This window comes from Lygodium microphyllum, chromosome 11 (assembly GCF_053477565.2).
Source record: "Lygodium microphyllum isolate KBCC chromosome 11, Lygodium_microphyllum_v1.1.10, whole genome shotgun sequence".
Lineage (NCBI taxonomy): Eukaryota > Viridiplantae > Streptophyta > Polypodiopsida > Schizaeales > Lygodiaceae > Lygodium > Lygodium microphyllum.
In genome coordinates, this window is record NC_141145.1 from 123,142,960 (window position 1) to 123,167,140 (window position 24,181).

Sequence of the window (24,181 nt, forward strand, 5' to 3'; positions counted from 1 at the left end):
AAGGAGAAGAAGTGTAATCCTAAAGGGGGCACCATTTGTCTACAAGCAAGGGAAGGGAAAATTGTCAACATCATCGCCATCATTACAATCATTATGCTTATCACCACTCTCATCATCATCACCATCTATTTCTTCATCTATGCCATCATCTTCTTACCAATCATTGTCATCTTCTCCATTTATATCTCCTTCATTTCCACATTTCCATTGTCATAATCATCATCATCATTCTCTCAATATCATTTTAAGTGTGGCACCTCATATTCATACACTCATAGTGGATGTTGAGAATGCATGACAGGGAAGAGAAAGATTATAATTAATTTTCTTTTAAACCTTAGTTAAAAGCTTCATTAAAAAGATTTCCCAAGAGCCTAGTTCATGCATAAAGTTTTAGAAATCCATTCTAGGAGAGTTACAAAACCGATATCAAAATAGAAAATCAAGGAGTTGCTATGTGGGCCTTGGTTGATCAAGATTCCCTTCCTCAACTTGCTAATCTATTCCTTTAATGCAAATAGATAATTTAAATTATTTATGCATAAAAATTTATAGTTGTATTTAGAAATAATCTTTCCATTCACACCAAATTGGTGGTATGAGGGTAAGCCTCAATGCAGATTGTAAATTCGATTAATTCAAAATGATTTCAACTTTGTTGTTCAAGCAAGGATATAGAGAAAAGGGCTCATAGATTTAAATTTATAATCTAGGGGGTGAAATTCAAGGTTATAAAATAAACGGTTTATATGTGCAAAAGAGTGAGAAAGGAAGTTGATTTATCTTGTTTTCCATGTAGTTAAAGGAAAGAGAAAGGGAAGGATGTTGTTCTCAAAATCCTAAAATAAAGTAATTCTTTAATTACTTAATCACCAATGACATATAATGTTTTACAGAGTGGGGTTTCCTACTTTAAAAAATTAATTTGTGGATTTTTACTAGATGTAAGGTTATTTCTTTTGAATGTTTTATTTATTAATATCATAAAAAGAATTACTTTATATTAAAGAAGGAATAAATCATAACAAGGAATGTAAATAATGAAACTTGTAGATCACTCAATTTACTTTGTTGAGACAAACTTTCAAAAGTTCAACAAGAAACCAATCCTAGATAAACCGTCAATATAAGTGATAGAAGTAATTTATGAGAAGTGGTCCCTAAGAAATAGGGAGAATCCATAAATGATTCTAGGTTAGATTTCTAGTGCATATCTAGTGACCTAGCTATGATTAATTATTCAAAGTAGTAGACCAATATTACACTACTAGTTGAACCATGGGGATTTAGCTCGTTGAGCAAAATTAGGGTAAGGTTCTATTGGACTACCATGGGGATTTAGCTAGTTAAGCAAAGTTAGGGTAAGTTTGTATTGGAGTATCATCAAGCTTCCAAAGAAAAAGCTTGGAAGATTGATCAAAGTGAGTGGTGCTAGTGACAAATCCCACCTATCTAGTGCAACAACTCATACAACTTGGCTTGTAAACTCACTTAAAAGTCATTCAGTCTAGAGTTGGTCATTTTTTGGTGTATTTGCCAAGAACCAAGCACATTGGAAAGGTGTTGAATATCCCTAGAAATATTTAAATCCTAGGTGTGTTCTCGTGGAATTCATAAGTGAATACGAAGTCTCTTTCTTAAGAGAATATTTCTCAAATTTTCCCCAAGACTATCAAAGGCAAGTGTTAAATTGGGCAAGAGATACAAACTTAATCGAGAGTGGAAAATATCTTGGCATGAAACTAATTGTAGATATTGAACAACTATCTACTTGGAGTTGGGGGCATAATGATTGCTGGGGGTTAAAGGCCGCCTCTGCCTAGCCGCCTATATTTGCTTGTATACAAACTTGCACACTTGTACACTACAAGTGACAAGTGTCCATCACTATCACTTTATCTTTATTGTTTTAGTGACAAATAGAATAAGGAAAGGTAGGTCACACATTGTGATTGTTGGAGTTCCCACACACCAATCTCTTTCTTCTTGCTTGAACCCCCATAGCTCTTGCACTCTTGTTGCTTCCACTCGTGCACCTTCTGCTCACCTTTAAATTGGTATTAGAGTGGGCATTTGAGGAGCTTCTTCATCAATAGTTTTAACCTAGATCCAAAGCTTCAACTCAAAGTTTCATGGCAGCCATTCTTTCTTTCTCTCCTGAGGTATGCATTGAGCCTTTCCTCCTCTCGACATGTTCCATCTTGCTCCCAATTTGTCAAGGAGCTTCCCCAAGACCCTTTGAGCATCTCCAAGTCAACTTTGAGCTCATCATACACAATCAGTGGGCAACAATAGATAGCATGATTTGTGCCTAATGTGCTCCTCCCTTTTCTTGATTTGTAGCATCTCTCTTGCAACTCTTGGAGCTCTTCGCTATTACGCAAAATACTTGGCATTTGTCCCTACATCATTGGCTTCCATTTGGTTATCATTTGAAGTGCTCTCATCTCAAGTATAGTACACCTACTATTACATCTCTAAAATAGTGTTTTTCTTAGGGATTAGAGCTCAACATTGCCTCTAGTGATGCTCATATCCATGTATGGGTACTAAATCGTTTATGAATGTATTGAGGTGATATTCATGATATTTTATGATAGTGAGTGCCATGGGACTAGCACTCATCTAAGAGGGGGTTATTGTTAACCCTCAGACGAATAAGGTGGAAAATTTGGAAAATCTAAAGCAAAAGATAAGGCCAAGGCAAAAGTGAAACGAAAGACGAAGGTGCGCCAAGAAAAATATGGAAACACAAGAAGTGCAAAAAAGTCCTAAATCAAGGAGAAATGTGCACAAGAAAGAGCGCAAGTCAATACTTTTATAAAAGAGTGCAAGGCGCACCATGATTTATTTTAAGAGCATCGGGGCTCTCACCTTGCTGCCGTGCAAATTGTAAAGGTAGATGGGCTGTAGAAAGGAAGCTAAGAATATAGGAGGACAATGGGAAAAAGGGCCTACGGTTGGCCATGTAAAAAAGGGGATAAGGGGATGACCGCCTAAAGGGATTTAGGATTTTGTATATAAAGTTAAAAACTGAATGAGAAGCTCATTCTTGTGTGTGGCCAAACGTAGCTCTCCTCCTCCTCTTCTTCTTTTTCTTCTTCTTCTTCTTCCTCTTCTTCTTCTTCTTGCTTGCTTGCTTGTTTGAGCTTGTGCTTGAGAGAGGCAGTGTGAGAGTGTGAGGGAGTGAGTGTGTGAGGGTGAGGGACCGTGGTCGAGAAGCTCTCCATCTTCTCCTCTCTTCTTCTCTTCTCTTCTCTTGCTCACAGCAATGGAGCTTGGAGCATGGAGCTTGAGAATTGAGCTTGCTTGAAACTTGCACTTGGATCGTGGAGCTACCAGAGTGCTCGGGAGAGGAGGCAACTCGATTGGGCATGGAGGTAAGCTCACTACACTCGTAGAGAGGGATAGCGCGTCGGCTATGTGAGAGGTAGCCATTAGTGCTCGGCTTGAAACACTTGAAAGAATAAGCGGCTCGTGGGTCTTGGTGGTTGAGCTTGAGCTCACCTCTACATTTTGGTTCTATTTCCAGGACAACAGATTCAAGCCTTGAGTGCTTGCATGCTCCGAATCGAGCATTGAAGTAGGGTTTTCCCCAAATCGGTGCTTGAGGCAGATAGGTAGAAAGCAAGTGAGTTTGAAGAGATATTCGATCTCCTTGGAAGTAAGTTTTTGGTTTTTTTGATTTGGGAAATCATGTTAGAATAGTGTAGGTATTTGCTTTGTGATTTGGATGCATTAGGATAGGAAAAAATAAAGAAAAAAAAGAAAAATAGGCATTAGGGTTTTTACTATCATAATGGGGCAAGAGGGTTTGATTTGTTTGCCGATTTGTATTTTGGAGTTTATTTGCTATTCCAAGTATACACAATCCCTCATTGGGGTCTATTTTTACATTCTGAAAGTTTGTGCAACCCCTCATGACCAAAATCGTTAGAATCGAGTGATTTTCGTCATCCTTGGAAACTCGTCCACAAGAATCGAACACTGTTACTAGAGTCTATTTCCCAAAATCGGACTCAGACACGGCCCGATTCCTAGAATCGGACGGTTTGATTTTCGGACCAACCCATCCTGTCCGATCAGACATAACTTGTCCAATTTCAAAAATCGAACACCCCATAATTGGACGTCTGATTCCCAGAATCGGACTCCCAAAATCGGACGCACGAAAATCAGACACACAAAAATTGGACACAAAAATCGAACCATCTAGAATCAGATATCTGTCAAATCAGACACATGAAAATTGAACCAACCCATAATCGAACCATCAAAAATGAATGGACCACTTGGACTCGGATTGTCCAATTAGCCAATCAGACCAACCCAAAATTGGACCTCCGATTTTGATCATCGCACTCCTGACAATCGAACTCTTGAGAATCGGACCTCTGAGAATTAGACAAAAAATAGTCAAAATTGGATAAGTGAATAGAATATAGATTTGACACATTTAAGCCCTGAAAACTGACCCAGAGACCATATAGAGCCGAAAGCACATCATATATTTATCACTAAGCTAAAATCTAGAGCAAATAGTTCAAAACTTGGCTATGAACGGTCCTTCAAATTACGCATGGTATTTAGCATAACGGACCTACGGGGGCCGGGGGGACTGCCCCCCGGACCCCCGCAGAGGTGGCTCTGCCCCTCCACACCTCCCCCAACTAGGCTGGAGAGAAAATGCATGCCATGACAGGTCCTCCAAATTTTATCCTAGTGTAGTAATGGCTCTGCACAAGCATAGATTCTCACTTCCAAAACATCAATGAAAAGCCCATACTCGAACAAAGACAAATAGAGACCCTAGAACCTCAATGGGCGGCCACACCACAAAGACATGTATAGGTTGCATTCAGACTACATCTAATCAAAGCAGAATGCAACAACATCTAGCTACAACTGCGAGGATGACTAGACATGACATTCCTAATTATAGATGCACCTTGAAAGGCAATGCACAGACAACCCAAGACATCAATGGAGAATCCATATCTGGTTGTGCAATTGGGGCATCAAAGGCATGTATCAGAAGTCTTGAATTTATAAGCTAAGATGCTCTCATTGATGAAGGAGCACATTTTAATATATTGACCTATGTAGCATCATGGACCCTACTAGACCAACCAAAACTCACACTGACTAATGCAAGTCGTGGTCCTTATATGGGGGACACCCACAAGCACTTATAGGGAAGTGTAAAATCCTCGTAACTAATGAAACGGAAAGCTTGCCTATCCTATTCCATGTTCCTCAAAATAGTGCTAATTGTGGAAAGGAAACCCTCCTAGGGAGACCCTTCAAAAGGGTGACGAAGTGTGAGGCCGATTATGTAGCACAGAGGATACACTTGACACTACCAGCTGTGAGGATAGTCACAACCTTTAGTAAGGGTGACCTCATCTAACCTCGAGGGAAAGACAAGGAATATTCTGACGTACCTGGCAAGCCTAGTAACGAGAGCAAGGACTTATTAAAAGAGTTGATACAAGCGCTTGTTGAACATAGAGAACCAGTGAGCAAGGCCATGCTTGAAACAAGAAGGCTAGGAGACAATGCCAAGGATAGGCTTTGGACTTACAAATATCGTAGAAGACCACAAAAGAAGCCCAAGACTTATAGATGAAGGTATCGATGGAGAGCAGGCACAACGCCGTGATGGATATCCAAAGTGTTGCTACGTGCTCAAGGGTATTACGCAGGTAACTAATGGATTTGGGTACCAAAACCCCCTGCTAAACCACCTCTATCAGTTGAAGGCCAGACCATATCAAAAGTAAAGAAGCGCAGGAGAAAATCTAAATGAAAATCCAAGTCTCGGGTCAACAACATTGGAATAACTGAGCCCCTCACGATTGAAATCAAGAAACCAAACAAGACTATTGAAAAGGTAGATCCTCGGCCTAGCATGCTTAAGGAGTGGATGTCAAATATAACCGTCGAGTGTGCACAAAGACTGTTAGCACCCAAGGAGCTTTTGACTTCCCAAGAGGATAAGGAGCACCGCAGGTACAATGCTACTCATGATAAGGCTGATTGCTCAACAAAGCAAATGGCAGAATCATCTAACAACAACGAGCAAATCTAGCTAGTGCCAAGTCCACCTAGGAGTCCCAAGTCTCCTACACCTTCTTTCCCTAAACCGACACCGAAAGCACAATAGCAGTTGTCAAGTACAACTAGTCAATCCCAATATCTATCTCCATCTAAGATTCCAAATGTCCAAGATGCGGGACACGACACCAACCTTAACTCTCAGCCTAAGGATATGCATGTGCCCACTGTGATTAGCTCAACTGATCCTTCGTTTGCACAAGTGAATGCGCAAAGGGCAACAAAAGACATGACCACTTCTGATCTGCCTAAGGACTTGACACCGCACTCTACCAATAGTAGCCAGTCAACTGAACTAGCCACTACTACTTCCAAGTAGGAATCACAGTAACCACAACCTTTTCCCATGACGATGCCCCTTGTGGAATGTGTCCTTAGCAATTCACCTACAAAAGAGATGTCAGAACCAACATCCTTGACACCTCTAGCACTTCCAAAGCACCTAAAGCCTAGGCTTAAGGAGAAATCTCTTGAAGATTTGGCCAACGAGATGGCGCATCTAACCAATGAACCAGAGATGAAGTGCCTGATGAAGCTTAATCACAAGTTGATAGGCATCACACATGTGTACGTCCATGTGGATATCGAAAGGCCAACACCAGAGCACACAAAGCTCATAGCCGAACCCCTGACTTGGAATGAGAAACGACATGTTTGCTCCCACTATGTAGCTGTCGTTGAAGAAGTCATAAAGGACATCCTAAAGGCCACAACTAGAGAATTGTGCTTGATACTCTCACTCTATATTGCTCAATGTGAGACAAACAGGGAAAATCTCGAAGCAATCAAACGAAAAGGAAAAGGACAAGGTAATTTTGTGTAGAAATGGTACTCTAACCAAAGTTTGGTAGCCAAAATTGGCCACCGACTAATGACACTCGCTGAGCGAAAGGAAAGCCCTTTGGACATCAATACATGACCCACATACATTGCCCCAACCTCATTAAGAGTGTTGGCAATGGTCCATGAGGTCTAGCTTTCTGCCACTATCCAAAAACATCCCTTGTATGATAAAGTGCTTCTAGAAGAAGATCTACATGTGGCTAGTAGGCTAGGAATAGGGAGCATGGTACTTAATGTTAGCACATATGTCTTTTGCCTCATTCAAGTCCGTGCAATCCTAGATCTTTATGCTTCCCATCAATATATCCCTGACTTCTTCCCTAGTTTCATCCAAGCCTACATGACAAGAACCTAAACCATCTCTTGGTTCTACACTCTAAACACAACATCCACTTTGATAAGAAGCAATGGAGGCATGTTTCAATGGGTAAGGACAAAAGTCTAGAGAAAATGCCCGACCAGGAGTAACTGCCAATGCAATCGGATGAGGGGCTAAACGGAGGGGAATTAGCTGAAGAGTTAGACTCTCCAAAAAGAGAGGCAATCATACCCTCACAACCTAGCGAGGCTATTCAACAAGCCGCGGCTATGTCCCATAAAGATATGCCAAAAAAGATAATGTTGAGGCCCAAGCAAGCACATCAATGGCTGACCCAATTCATGGTCCTAAATCTTTAAAGGATACACCTCAATCACCCAAGAAAAAGAGGAGAAAACAACAAAAACAATGGCAGTTGCAAGTGGTTGTAGACGCTAAGAAGATTGAGACCAAGAGTGCTGAAGAGCTAAGGAATAAAGCATCTATTCCATCCATGAATAAACCCATTGCCATCTCTCCTAACAGCGATGAAGCCTCAGACACATCCGTGTGTTGTGATAAGTCAAAGCAACCATTACCATCAATGATTGCTTGCAACACTCAATCCGCCGACAATGGAACTTGCATTGACCAATCAAGAGTGGATACAACACTATCAAAACAGGTTGACAAAACTATACCAATTACATCCGAGAAGAACCATGACACAACAGCAGCAAAGCCTTAGGAGAAACATGAAAACCTTGAGGATATAAGCAATCCTAGTGTTGACCAATCTTGCTCATCTAGGCCTAAGCCCCTAGGTATGCTAAAGCCTAGGGAAACTCCCAGAACCTTGCATGAGATAGCAACTGAGCAAGCCTTCATAGAACATATAAGTGTCATAAAGTGCTTGACCGAGTTGGAGGCTAAACTCAAATTATTCCCACATTCTTACGTCCTTGCAGACATGGGCACATTCCCTAGGGAGCAACTTGAGGAATATTTGTCATATCGGTTATATTGGGGAAGAGCAAGAATATCTTAATGAGCATTATGACAAGCTCCTACATGAACGCATGCAACTCATCTTTGACGAGGAGGCCGACGAACTACGCTTAACTGTGACATTCAAGGAAGCGGTTTGCCAACCAAATCTCTTAGAGATAGAGCAACTAAAGCAACAATCAGAAAGTGGAAGTCAATTTGAAAAATGTTGGTTTGAAAACAGTACTACAATGGCCAAACTTGGAGCCCAGATTATGATAGTCTCAAAGGAGCAACTTGCCAAATGGCAATCTCAAAGAGACCCAACCTATGTGATGCCAACTTCCTTTTGAGTACTGACTGTCGTTTGGGGTATGGACTTAGCCACAACTAGCCAAGAAAACTCTCTGATTGCTAAAATTCTCATAGAGAAGGAGCTACATATTGTGAGTAGACTCGGACAAGACTCAAACAAGGTACCATGCTACTCGATGTTGTAAAATATATATTGTTATTGAGTAGGCTGCCACGATTCCTAGATGTGTGTGCCACACTCCAGTATAATCTTAAGTTCTACAATTGGTTTTTATCCTCATGAAGTGACATGGATTCATAAATATGTACATAAATAAACAATGAGTTTTGTGATTGTGTATAGATAATACCAAAAAAGCAAAGCTAGCACACACACAAGCAATGAAAATCAAGCGCAGGTGATATGCATCGAAGTCAACACCATGGGATTCAGATAAGTGATGTCTCTTTGAGTTGCACTTGTTCATTATGGTGGTTGAAGCATATGACTTGCATGTACTCTCATAAGTTGCCAAATGAATGCACGAAAATACAGGTCTCTGTACGAAAGCATTCAATGTCCAAGTCACCACAAGACTACCAACCCCACAAAGAACCATCATAAAGAAAGTGATATAAATACTAAGAACAAAGAGCCATGACGGAAGCCCCGCTGTTGGAAGAGAAAGTCACACCTACTAAAAGCACACATTGCATTTGAGCATGGCCCAAAGCATAGTCATTGGCTACTCTCTCTTTCTTGGCACCAGACTCTACATTCGGGGCAAGATCAAAGTGGCAAGCTCCTATTCACACCGGAAGAGAAAGCAAAGTACGGCTTAATGGTGGAAATGAGGGGTTTTAGCTAGCTTACATTCAAGCTTAGCCTAAACCTAAAAGATGTTAAGAATCATGTCATGGGGGGACTTGCTCAAGATGCTGCGCCGAACACACACAAAATGCACAAGGAGAAGCTCACTCAAGAGACACAAAGAGAGATGGAGGCCAAAACGTTTTCTTGCTGGTTTCTTCTAGATAAGATACAACATAAAGGAAAGTGGCCTACTAAGTCAAACAATGCATAACCGACTACACTAGTCGACTGGCGCTATAACTATGCCAACTGTAAATAGGTGTAACAACCTGGATATAATAAGTAATGAGTCAGTGGCCATGTGAGAGTCATAATGACCACCGACGTGCTAAGTGTAGATGTGGGGACCCATCTAACCAGGCGGTCCATCATCAATGTCTGCATGTGTTGAGCTTGTCATCTCAACAAAAGATGCCATCATGGAGAAGCCAGTCACAACTCCTGGACCAGTGCAGTCTACAGAAGTATATAGAGAAGGTCGTGTAGGCTATTAATTACAGTAAGTATGCAAAATTTTCGAGGAGCTTCGATACCAAAAGAAACTGTGGCATGGTGACAGTAAGAAGAGGAAAATCTCAGCAAGTAGAGGTGGAGTTGAACCCTATGATGGTGGACAAGTCCCTGGGTTTATTAGCCAGCAGCAGGATTGAGAAATGCCCAAGGAGAGATATGTATAATATGCTAGGGGTGAGCATCACCAATCCAAGAACAAGAGGGAGACAAAGTCCATAAGGAAAAGTAGGATAACATGGAGAGAATTACCAATAAAAAGGAGAATGCCATCTCAACAGTAAGAGAGCAAGAGGACAATCCGTGAGCAACAAGGCTCAAAAAATTGTCAAGTCAAGCGGAAAGGAAAGATCACACTCTCAAAACCCCCATAAGAAGAACTCGATCCACCTCCAAAGAAAATAGAGAGCTGCAAAGGGTGGAGGAGGAATCGAAGAGATTAGAAGAAGAGTGCAAGCAAACGCTAGAAGAGGAGGAAGAACAACTAAGGCAAAAAGGGAGGAGGAGATTACCCTAATGAAGATGGAATCAAAGATTTAGCCTACAAGCTAGCACATCATTGCAACATGGACTCCATGCTATGACACCTAAGCCTAACACTGGCTTAGGAGTAGAGGAGCAATGTGCTCCCCTAATCTCAACTAGCTGAACCTCATAGGGAACTCTCCTTACTAAGGGCTTGGGGAGCAAAAACAACTGTGGAGGCGAGCACAAGCTCAACCGCCAAGACCCACGGATTGCTTATTGTTAAAGCGTTCCAAGCCAAGCACTAATGGCTACCTCTCACATAATCAATGCACTATCCATCTCTACGAATGTAGTGAGCTTACCTCCATGCCCGATCGAGTTGCCTCCTCTCTCGAGCACTCCAGTAGCTCCACAATCAAAGTGCAAACTCCATCCTCAAGCTCCACGCTCCAAGCTCCATTGTTGGGAGCAAGAGAAGAGAAGAGAAGAGAAGAGAAGAAGAGAGGAGAAGAAAGAGAGCTTCTCCACCACGGTCCCTCACCCTCACACACTCACTCCCTTGCACTCTCACACTCCCTCTCTCAAGCACAAGCTCAAGCAAGCAAGAACAACAAGAATAAGAGGAGGAGGAGGAGGAGAGCTACTTTTGGTCACACACAAGAATGAGCTTCTCATTCAACTTTATATACAAAACCCTGAATCCCTTTTGGACAGTCATCCCCTTATCCCCTTTTTTACATGGCCGGCCATTTCCTAGGCCATTTTTCCCATTGTCCTCCTATCTTCCTAGATTCCTTTCCACCACTCATCTACCTTTACAATTTGCATGGGTGAGAGCCCGATGCTCTTGTGCCTTGTGCTCTTTTATAAAAGTATTGACTTATGCTTTTTCTTATGCGTCTTTCCCCTTGATTTGGGACTATTTTGCACTTCTCGTTTTTTTGGATTCTTCTTTGGCGCACCTTTGTCTTCCATTTCACTTTTGCCTTAGCCTTGTCTTCTGCTTTAGATTTTTCGGATTTTCCCCCTTGTTTATTTGAGGGTTAACATTACCCCCCTCCTAGGCAAGTGCCAATCCCATGGTACTCACCGTCGTGGATAGCAGGCTTTGGCATGCACCGAAGACATGGTTGAAGGGACATATGTGGTTTGCCTTGGAGGAGTTTTACTGGTGGTGTGGATGAAGGTCATTGGGGGCATGTTGGTGGCTTGGGTGGCTAGTGATCGGGTTGTTGGAGTTGGAGAAAGGGCTATTCGTTGTTGGGAATTGCACAGGGGGTGGGCCCAGGTGTTGGTTTGTGGGGATTCTGCACATGTTGGTTCTTTGGTGGGCTTGCATGATGAGAATGGATGAGAGTTCAAAGTTGAGTGGTGATGAAGAGCTGTCAATAATTTCATGGGAGTCGTCAAAGCCTGAAATTGAAAACCTCTCATATGGTCCCTCTCTAGGGGTAATACTAGTCTTCTTATCGTGCACAAGACGTAGTTTGATTAGTTTGGGCGACATGTCAGACTCTAAGTAAGCTGAAAGTATTGTCCTACACTTGAGGACCCAAACTATGTATATATTGTGGTACAGATATTATGTGAGTATACGTACATACTTAATTCGTAGTTAGGAGATTGCTGGTCCAGTTCCTCATAGCAATGGGTGGATGAAGTGAGGTTTCAATGGGGTGGAACAAATTGTTGATGTTGAGGAGAAGTACACAAGAAGATTTGTTGATGCATCATTTTTTATTTTGACAACACGATGTAGCATAATTGAGCTTATTGATACCTTAACTTTTGGTAGCTAGCGGCTAGTTGTGTTGTTTGAAGGGTATGGTGTACTTTCCATGGTCTTTTATGCCTTTCTTACCACTATTTATTGCAATGGTACTGAGATGGAGTGCGAAAAAAGAATCGTGCAAATGGGTTAGGGTGGCAAGTCTAACCATAGGCAAGACAAGCTCCCTAGGTATGTCTTGCCCTTCATATGCCCTAAACAATTGTGGGGGATATGTAAGGGGCTAGAGGGCTAGGGACAGAGCCTGTAGACCAAGGTCATTGGATGTACCTAATTTGAGGATCCCTAGGTGTTGTGTTGTGATCGTGAGTGCTTTTTTTTTAATAACATAAATACAACCATTGCAATATGTTGAGGCTTTCAGCCTTTCATTTGGATTGGGAAATGTCGAGATCCAAAGGCTATGAAAATGGATATTACAATGATGATTGTGTTACTAGTCTCGATGCTAGAGGAACAGTTGTTGAGATGGAGAGAAACACTTGAGATTTTGCAAACCTCTTTGTAATATGTGAGATATCGGTACAATTGAGGTAGCAACTGTAGTGAGCCAAATGTAGAGTTTGGCCAAGAAAGAGAGAGTAGCCAATGACTATGCTTTTGGCCATGCTCAAATGCAATGTGGGTGTTTTGCAAGGGTGATTTTCTCTTCCAGCATTGGGGTTCCGTCATGGTTCTTTGTCCTTGGTATTTTTGTTGCTTTTCTGTAATGGCTCTTTGTGGGGCTGATTGTCTTGTGGTAACTTGGACATTGAACGCTTTCGTACATAGAGACCTATGTCATCATGTTTCCACTTAACAACTCGTGAGAGTACATGCAAGTCATATGTTTCAACTATAATGAACAGGTGCAATGCAAAGAGACATCACATATCTAAATCCCATGGTGTTGACTTTGATGCATATCACCTGTGCTTGATTATCTTTTTCATTAAAGATGTGAAATGTATTAGAAGTAGGTAAGGCAAGTTTGTACAGTTAGAGAACCTATCCCTTTTAACCACCTAAAGACAAAAATTCATGGCAAGATAGCACTTGGTAAGTATCTTATACAAAATAGGGGCTATTCTATTTGTATGAGGCGAGGTGAGTTTGGGTGACCAAACGACTGGGGCATTGCTGATGGTGAGCTCCTATTAGGCAAGGCAGAAAAGGAGACATCGGGTGGAACCCAAATGGTGTAGTCCCTGGCCGCTACCATATCAAGAATGCCTGGAACAATTCAACAATTTCATTCTTGATTTTTGCTTCTTTTTCCTCTTTCGAGCATCTGGTGCATGAGCGTCTAGGGAAGGTCTGCACATTAGGGGTCGCTACCCTCCGAGCATTCCTTTGAACCTTCCTTTTCTTGGTTTGGGGAGCGTTCGGCCTGCGCCCAGGGAGATGCCACTTTGGGCCTTGTCTCGGCAAGTGTCTCTTCAAGGTGGGCACATAGTGTTCTAGAGATGAAGCCTCCGCCATGTGCTCCTTTCTGTAGAGGAGAGCTTCCTTGCAAGCCAGCAACATGGGGTGCTTCATGACTAGTGAGGAACCTGCAAAATGTGAACCAAGGGTTAGACCCTAAGGCAGGATAGAGCTATTCACATGAGAGAGATTACACAGCGGGTTAACATGCGCATATGACAAGGAGAGGTGAGGCGAGGCATGATGTATTTGCTATAGAGGGACGGCCCTGGTGATGATACTGTTGGGGTAAAAGGCCTCTAGGCCTGCCCATGTACACTGTGATCGCCTATTCTTTATTCATATATAATATGATAGTGCAATAAGGCTGTCAGTTCAGTTGGACAGCACCTACATGGTGTGTGCTCTTCTCTCCTGCATCTTCCTCTTCTCCTTCTCCACTGCCATTGCATCCCCTTCAACTGGTATCAGAGCTTTGGATCAGAGTTGATCGTGGAGCTTGGCCTTGGCATTACTTTAGCCCGGATTGAAGACCTAGAGCTTGGAGCTTCAATGCCAGCCATGGCTTCTTCCCCCCGAGATATGCCAATTTTTTATCATAGAATTTTCTGTAACAGATCAAAGTTGATTTACAGCAAGAAAATGTTATGCTCTTAGCTTATGTGATGCTCCCGAGGCTTGATATTTGATGCCCAAATGCTTTGGGGATGTTTGCCCAATGTTTTGAAATGCTTTGGGATTTGGTTTGAGCTTCCATAGCTTGATTTATGTAGGGATTTACTACTGTACACTGTTTGGGCAGCAAGGTTTTATCAAGGACAGCTTATGCATAATGCTCTTCGTTGACATTCGGGTGTCTTGTTGGATGTATTGATGCTTGGTCATCATGGTTTATGCCCAGATATGCTATTTGAGAGCTATTTATTCTTGATTTGGATGCGGGCACTTCGTTGTTGGTTGGGATTTATGCTACTTTGGTTGACAGGTTATTTTACCTCCAATTTGGTTATGCCTATGGTCTATGGGTGCTCCCGACTACTCAGGATGGTATGCTGATGTATTTGGATGATGCTACTTTGATGTTTATGCTCCCGGATGCTTCTTGAGCAAAGAGTAGAGCTCAATTCTTGGTTCACTATCCTTTTCTTTGCAACTAGCATTTCACTAGCTGTTGGTTATTGAGATTTCATTGCTCATTGATGCTTGGTTCTTTGCAGGTTACTCCTTGATCACTAGACTTCTTGATAGTGCTTGGGTTTAGCATTTATGGCTTTGTTGCTTCTGTGTTACCTAACTTCTATGCTAGTTGGGTTGCTTTTGCCCATACATGTCAAAGAGCAGTTGCTCTTGATGCTTACCCGGCTATACACTTTGTCTGTTGCCATGTACTTTACAGAGCTACTTATTTGGATGTTGTTGTATAGATACTTGGGCTTCTCCTGGAGCTTGATCATTGTAGGACCTTATGCCACTTACCGGTCTTGCATTGACTTGGATACTACTATGTGGTCTGATGTACTGCAGAGTCATGCTTGCCATTATGGTTATGGGCTGATTTCATGGCTGAATACCATATGCTCTTACGACATATATATTATGCTTTACCATAATGTGGTTGGTTATGTCATGCAGTTGGCTACGACTCTTCTTCATGTGGGAACTTTTGCCTCCTTGGTTGATGCCTTTATGTCCTCCTGTCTGTTGAGGTTTCATGAGCCTTTGCAACATGCTTCTACCACTTATGTACTTACAGATGATTGTCTTTACGAGCAGGTTCCCTCCGTTGGGATAGCCCTCTACTACTTGAGCTCTGTGGATGCTATGGATAGCCCTATTCATGATGACTTGGATTCCTCTTCGTCTTCTACATGTTCTTCAGTTATAGATGTATGCTTCCATTGTGGAAAGCTTGGGCATGTTAAAAGAAATGTTTTAGATGGATTAGAGAGCAACAGAGTCTAAGATGGACTCGACATGAGCAAAGAGTCAGTGATGCAGCAGGTATTACCACTCTTTCTAGTGGTGAGGTACATGCAGTTATCCATGATAATGCAGTTGAGCATGTCCTCCTGTCATCTAGTTTCCCTACAACTTACTTGCTCAATGATCATGCCCATGCCTTTGATTGGCTTTTCGACTCTATGGCATCTTGTCATGTTACCCCTCATAGAGCATGGTTCTCTTCTTGCAGGGAGGTTGATGGATATATTGATCTGGGCCTTGAGCACACTTATGCTATTGTTGGTAGAGGGGACATACACCTAGCTTTGCCTAATGGGACTTCTCTTATGCTCAGGGATGTTTTACATGTTCCCATGCTCAGTAAGAGCTTGATTTCTGTTAGTCAGTTGCATGATGCAAGTTACTTTGTTTCTCTTTAGGATAGGTCATGGAAGATCTGTCGTGGTTGCTTGGTTTTGGCCAGAGGTTCTAAAGTTGGTTCTTATTACCCAGTGCATGTCTCTCATGTGGGAGATTCTATGGTTGCAATTATCCAGATACCACATGCATTGTTATGGCATTATCACCTAGGCCATATGCACCATAGAGAGATGAAGATCTTGTCTCGTTCAGACTCATTATTGCCTCCTATGTCACTTACAGATCTTGATGCTTGCCCTGATTGTACTCTTGGTCCTTGCAGAGCCCCCTTGGCTTATGGTGATCATACAAGGTATGCTCCTCTAGATCTTGTCCATTGTGCAATATATGGACCTCTGCCTTCCCAATCACTTGGTGGACCATCGTACTTTGTGGCTTTTGTTGATCATGCTACCCACCGTGTTTGGGTTTTTCCCTTGGTGCAGATTGAGGATGTTGCAGTTATGCTTGATAGATTTATGGATTCTGCTGGTAGCAGGCCTAAGTGCTTGCAGATGGATTATGAGAGTCGTGCTCTGTCTTCCAGCTTTCAGACCTCTTGTCAGTACTATGACATTGATTTCTTGTGCCCACGGTATTATGGGATTGCTCATGGCATGTGCCTGACCTTACAGGCAAAGGTTGCTTCTATGCTTACCACATCTAGGCTGTCTTATGGCTTTTGGATTGAGGCCCTTATGACGATAGTCTATTTGGTTAATAGGATGCCGTGCTTGACCTTGGATGGTATTACACCCCATGAGGCATGGAGTGGCATGCAGCCCTCCTATGATTACTTGAGAATGTTTGGCTGCCAAGCATCTGTATATATGCCACATGAGCCTATGTCATGTAGATGTATCCTCCTTGGTTATGGAGATGGTGGCTTTAAGGCCTACAGATTATGGGATTCGGATGCCCAACAGGTCATACACAACCGTCATGTTGTCTTCTATGAGACACAGACACCTCTCAGGCCTCTTGATGAGCATTCAGTACACTTTATGGCTAATTTTATAGCAATTATAGTGCAATTACAGCAAGTTGTTTATGCTGAAAATGAGGCACTTATTGGCCCAAATGTCATAGATATGCATAGCAATCAAGGTCAAGATGTTGATGTCAGTTGTTGCTAGACCCCTTGCAGGCTCATGAGAGCTGTTTTCTTATAGTTTTGCAGGCTAGATAGCCAGCCATATGTCAATCTTTCGCTTTGCTGAGGCTACATGTAGTCTTGAGACCCCGTTGGATGAGTGTCTGAGATGTTGGCTCTCTTTCAATGATTGACTCTGGAGAGTTTGACTACTCTCCGCTGTCTGGTATGCGCCATGGTGATGCTATGCGCGACTTTGATGCTTTATAGCCGTGCATTGATGAGTTGTGCTCGCTTCATGAGAAGCATTCTTGGATTGCTCCATTTTATGGAGCTGCGGGATCGCTTATCTCCTGGATGTCATGGACTCAGGGATGCTTGATTCTTCTTCTAAAGAGGTTTCCGACACTTCTTCCACAGCTCGCTTTCCGATTCGGTGTTGGATGACATGTCATGATTCCTCACCTTGTCTTTTTTCTTTTCTTTTCTTTGTTTTTACTCCCCAACCACATTGGCATTTTAGTGGGAGGTTGTTGGGGTAAAAGGCCTCTGGACCTGCCTGTGTACACTGTGACCGCCCATTCTTTATTCATATATAGTATGATAGTGCAATAAGGCTATCAGTTCAGTTGGACAACACCTACATGTTGTCACCTACATGCTATGTGCTCTTCTCTCCCGCATCTTCCTCTACTCCTTCTCTATTGCCATTCCATCCCCGTCAGATACTCGTCCTGCCCCAAGTGTGCGACGGATTCCAGTCATCAGTAGTAGCAGATATTTGCTCATGCTACGTTGTGTGGATTGGCAATGATGGAATGGAGTAGGGCTCGTCCCTTAAAGAATAGAGCGAAAAGGGGAAAAGCCTATAAGAGGGGATAGCGCCCCATCTGTTCCCTCAAAGGTGTTGGCCAAGGCTTCCAATGGTGGCAATGAGGGCTGCATGCCCTCCATCTCGAAGCGGAAATGGTCACATGACTTCTAGACACGTGGTGAGGGGAGGACCTGGGGAGCTCAGACTGTCAAACCCAAATTTTTCTTCCTGCACTTGACTATCATTGCTTGTGTGTGTTGGTATTATTTATACACAATCACAAAACTCATTGTTTATTTATGTACAATTTATAAATCCATGACACTTCATGAAGATAAGAACCAGTTGTAGAACTCAAGATTGTACTTGAGTGTGGCACATGCATCCACCAGTACTCATGGCAGCCTACTCAATATCAACAGATATTTCGCAACATCGAGTAGCATGGTACCTTGTCCGAGTCTACTCGCAACATGTAGCTCCTCCTCAATGAGAATCTAATCAACCAAAGAGTTCTCTTGGCTAGTTCCGTGTAAGTCCATACCCCGAATGGAAATCAATACTCGAAAGAAAGTTGGCACCACATAGGTTGGGTCTCTTTGAGACCGCCATTTGGCCAATCGCTTTTGATTGTCGCTTTAATTGCTCTATCTCTAGGGGATTTGGTTGGCAAAGCACTTCTTGAATGTCATAGTTAGGCATAGTTTATCGGTCTCCTCTCGTCAAAGATGAGTTGCATGCATTCATGTAGGAGCTTGTCATAGTGGTCGTTAAGATATTCCTACTCTTCCCAGGATAGAGGATATGGCAAGTATTCCTCAAGTTGCTCCTTGAGGAATGTACCCATGTCTATAAGGACATAGACACGTGCAAATAATTTGAGTTTAGCATCCAACTCAGTTAAGCATTATGTGACACTTTTATGTTCAATGAGAGCTTGCTCGGTTGCTATCTAATGCAAGGTTTTAGGAGTTTCCCTAGGCTTTAGCATAGCTGGGGACTCAAGCCTAGAGATGAGCAAGATTGGTCAATGCTAGGATTGCTTATGTCCTCGGGGTTTTCATGTTTCTCCTGAGGCTTTGATGCTATTGTGTCATGGTTCTCCTCGGATATGACTGGTAAACTTTTTTCAACCTATTGTGACAGTGTTGTATCCACCCTTGATTGGTCAATGCAAGTTCTGTTGTCATTAATGGATTGAGTGTTACAAGTAATCGTTGATGGTAATGGTTGCTTTGACTTATCAGAACACACAAATGTGTCTGAGGTGTCACCGATGTAAGGAGAGATGGGAATGGGTTCATTTGTGGGTGGACTTGATGCTTTATTCCTCGGCTCTTTAGCTCTCTTGGTCTCAATCTTCTTGGCATCTACAATCACTTGTAACTGCCATTGTTTTTGCTGTTTTCTCCTCCTTTTCTTGGGCAATTGAGGTGTATCCTTTAAATATTATAGACCTTGAAGCAGTCGTTGATGTGCTTAGATGGGCCTCAACCCTCTCTTCCCCTAATGTGTCCTCATGGGACGTAGCTGCAGCATGCTAAACAGCCTCGCTAGGTTGTGAGGGTACAACTGCCTCTCTTTTTTGAGAGTCTAACTCTTCACCTAATTCCCCTCCATTTAGCTCCTCATCTGATTGCATTGGCAGTTGCTCCAGGTAGGGCATTTGCTCTTGGCTCTTGTCCTTACCCATTGTTGGAACATGCCTCCATTGCTTCTTATCAATGCAAGTGTTGTGTTTAGAGCTATTTTTCTCTTGCTTAGGAGGTTTGGGTGACTCTAGTGTGTAACCAAGAGACGGTTTAGGGTTCTTGTCATGTAGGCTTGGACAAAACCAATTGAAGAAGTTAGGGTTGTATTGATGGGAAGCATAGAGATCTAGGATTTCAGGGTCTTGAGTGAGGCAAAAGACATATGCGCTAACATCAAGTACCATGCTCCCTACTCCTAGCCTGCTAGCCATGTGTAGATCTTATTTTAGAAGCAAGTTATCGTACAAGGGATGTTTTTGGATAGTGGGGCAGAAAGCTGGACCTCATGGACCATTGCCAACACTCTTAATGAGGTCGGGGCAACATACGTGGGATCATGTATTGATGTCCAAAGGGCTTTCCTTTGCTCAGCAAGTGTCATTAGTCGGTAGCCAATTTTGGTTGCCAAACTCTGTTTGGAGTACCATTTTTGCACAAAGTTGCCTTGTCCTTTCCCTTTTCGTTTGATTGCTTTAAGCTTTTTCTTGTTTGACACACATTGAGCAGTATAGAGTGAGGGTATCAAGAAGAATTCTCTAGCTATGTCCTTTATGACTTCTTCAATGACAGTGCTACATAGTGGGAGCAAACATGTTGTTGCTCAACCAAGTTAGGGGCTCAGCTATGAGCTTTATGTGCTCTGGTGTTGCCCTTTCAATATCCACATGGATGTACACATGTGTGATGGCTGTCAACTTGTGATCAAGCTTTATCATGCACTTCATCTCTCGTTCATTAGTCAAACGTGCCATCTCCTTGGCCAAATATTTGAGATATTTCTCCTCAAGTCTAATCTTTAGGTGCTTCGAAAGTGCTGGAGGTGTCAAGGGCATTGGTTTGCAACATCTCTTCTGTAGGTGAATTGCTAAGGACACTTTCCACAAGGGGCATCATCATGGCCAAAGGCTATGAATGCTATGATTCCTGATTGGAAGTAGTAGCGGTTAGTTCAATGGACTAGCTACTATTAGTAGACTGCGATGTCAAGTCCTTAGGCAGATCGGAAGTGGTTGTGTCTTTTGTTGCCCTTTGAGCATTCACTTGTGTAGATTGAGCATCAATTGAGCTAGCCGTGATGGATTGCACAGAAATATCCCTAAGTTGAGGATTAGGGGTGTTGTCATGTCCCGCATCTTGGACATTTGGAAGCTCAGATGGTGATAGAGATTGGGATCGAGCAACTGCACTTGATGACTACTGTTGTGCTTCCTGTGTCCATTTAGGGAAAGAGGATATAGGAGATTTAGGACTCCTAGGTGGACTTGGCACTAGATGGAAGATTTGCTCATTGCTATTTGACGATTCTACCATTTTCTTTGTTGACCAATCAGCCTTATCATCATGAGCAACATTGCACCTGTGGTGCTCATCATCCTCTTGGGAAGTCAAAGGCTCCTTGGGCACTAGTGATCTTTGTGCACACCCAATGCTTACATTTGATATCTGCTTATTAAGCATGCTAGGATGAGGATCTACCTTTCGAGCAGTCGTGTTTGATTTCTTGATTTCAATCGTGAGGGGCTCAATCATTCCAATGTTGTTGACTCAAGGCTTGAATTTTCATTTAGATTTCCTCATTTTCTTCTTTGCTTTTGATACGATCTGGCCTTCAACTAATAGAGGTGATTTAGCACAGGGCTTTGGTACCCAAATCCATTGGTTACCTGCGTAATACCCTTGAGCCCATAGCAACACTTTGGATATCCATCGTGGCATTGTGCTGGCTCTCCATCGATACCTTTGTCTATAAGGCTTGGGCTTCTTTTGTGGTCTTCTATGATATTTTTAAGTCCAATGCCTATCCTTGCATTTTCTCCTGACCTTCTTGTTTCAAGCATGGCTTCACTCACTAGTTCTCTCTGTTCAACATGCGCTTGTATCAACTCTTTCAACAAGTCCTTACTCTCATCACTAGGCATGCCTGGCATGTCAGAATGTTCCTTGTCTTTCCCTCGAGGTTTGATGAGGTCACCCTTACTAAAGGTTGTGATTATCCTCACACCCGGTAGTGTCAAGTGTATCCTCTGTGCTGCATAGTCGGCCTCACACTTTGTTGCCCTTTTGAAGGGTCTTCCTAGGAGGGTTTCCTTTCCACAATGAGCACTATTTGGAGGAACATGAAATAGGATAGGCAAGCTTTTAGTTTCAATAGTTACAAGGATTTTACACTTCCCTATAAGTGCTTGTGTGTGTCCCCCATAAGGACTAAGAGTTGCATCAGTCGGTGTGAGCTCTGGTTGGCCTAGTAGGGTCCATGCTTCATAGGTCAATATATTAAAATCAACTCCTTCATCGATGAGAGCGTCGACACAGTGCTCCCTTTTTGCGATGAGTTTGACCCTAAGATAAGCAGGCGATACTATATCTTCATCTTCCAGGTCTTGGCTTAAATTTAGGCCTTCTAATACAGGCCCTTGAGTCCCCGACTGCATAACCAAATGTGATTCTCTAATGATGTCTTGGGTCATCTGTGCAGTGCCATTCAGGGTGCATCTATCGTTAGGACTATCATTTCTAGTCATCCTCCCAGTTGTAGCTTGACATTATTCCCTTCCACTTTGACTAGATGCAGTTTGAATACAACATATACATGCTTTTGTGGTGTAGCCTTTTTCCCTTGTTGACTAGATTGGCCCATTGAGGCTCTAGGGTCCCTTTTTGCCTTTGTTCAGGTATGGGCTTTTGGTTGTTGTTTTGTAAGTGAGAATCTATGCTTGTGTAGAGCCATCACTACACTAGGATCTAATTTGGAGAACCTTTCACGGCATGTGTTTTCTCTCCAATTTACCTGAGGGAGATGCGGAGGGAGCCTCTACGGGGGTTGGAGGGAACACTCCCTCCCAACCCACAGGGCCGTTACACTAAATACCATGCGCGATTGGAAGGACCGTTTGTAGCCAAGTTTTGAACTACTTACTCTAGATCTTAGTCTAGTGGTAAATCTATAATGTGCTTTTGGGTCTATATGGTCTCTAGGTTGGTTTCAGAATCTACAGGTTAAAAATTTTGAAAAAATCCAAATTTGGTCCAACAAGTCCAAATTGCAGGGGCCGAATGTCCAATTTAGCCTATCGCAATGGTCGAGGGCTAAATGAGAAAGGGTCGAATGCAATTGGTCCGAATGTTAAATTTGGCCAGTCCGAATGTGGTTGTCCAAGGGCCGAAGCAAAATGGTGGTGGGCCAAATCGACTGGGCTGAGAGCCGAGTGGTTTGTCCGAATGGGTTAGGCCGAGTCAACAGGGGGCCGAGGGCCAAATATCAAGTTGGTTTGAATGGTTGATTCAGACGAGCCGAGCGATGGGCATCCAAGTGGTAGTGGGCCAAATGGCAAAATATAGGAGGGCCAAGGGCCGATCTGGGACTCGGTCCAAAATCACCGTCACTCGGACAGGCCGAATGCAGCGCAATTCTGGCTGACGCAACGATAAATCGCTCAAATCACACAATTCACACACCTCTAGATCAAAGCTATGGATAAAGGAAAAGAGTTGTATATACCTAGAATAGCAAATAATTTCCAAAATGCAAATCAATGGACAAATCAAACCCTCATGCCCTATTATGATAGTAGAAACCCTATTGCTTATTTTTCTTTGTTTTTGTGCATTTTTTCCTATCCTAATGCATCCAAATCATGGAGCAAACACCTACACTTCTCCAACTTACCTTTCCAAATCCAAAAACCAAAAACCTACTTGCTAAGGAGATTGAATACCTCTTGAAACTCCTTCGCTTCCTACCTATCTACCTCAAGCACCGGTTTGGGAAAAACCCTACTTTAATGCTCGATTCAAAGCGTGCAAGTGCTCAAGGCTTGAATCTGTTGGTCCCGGCAATGGAACCAAAATGTAGAGGCGAGCACAAGCTCAATTGCCAAGATCCACGGATCACTTATTGTTCAAGCGTTCCAAGTCGAGCACTAATAGCTACCTCTCACATAGCCGACGCGCTATCCATCTCTACGAATGTAGTGAGCTTACCTCCCTCCCTGCTCAATTGAGTTGCCTCCTCTCCCGAGCACTCTGGTAGCTCCATGATCCAAGTGCAAGCTAGCTCCATCTTCAAGCTCCATGCTCCAAGCTCCATTGCCGCGAATAAGATAGTAGAAAAGAACAAAAGAGAAAAGAAGAGAAGAGGAGAAGAGAGGAGAAGAATGAGAGCTTCTCCACCACAGTCCCTCACCCTCATACACTCACTCCCTCCCACTCTCACACTCCCTCTCTCAAGCACAAGCTCAAGCAAGTAAGAAGAAGAAGAAGAAGAAGAAGAAGAAGAAGAGAGCTACTTTTGTCCACACACAAGAATGAGCTTCTCATTCACTTTTCAACTTTATATAAAAAACCCTAAATCCCTCTTGGGCGGTCATCCCCTTGTCCCCTTTTTTACATGCTGGCCGTGGCCTAGGCCCTTTTTCCCATTGTCCTCCTATCTTCCTAGCTTCCTTTCCACCGCCCATCTACCTTTTCAACTTGCATGGGAGGCACTCTTAAAATAAATCCTAGTGTGCCTTGCACTCTTTTACAAAAGTATTAACTTGTGCATTTTCTTGTGCATCTTTCCCCTTGATTTGGGACTAT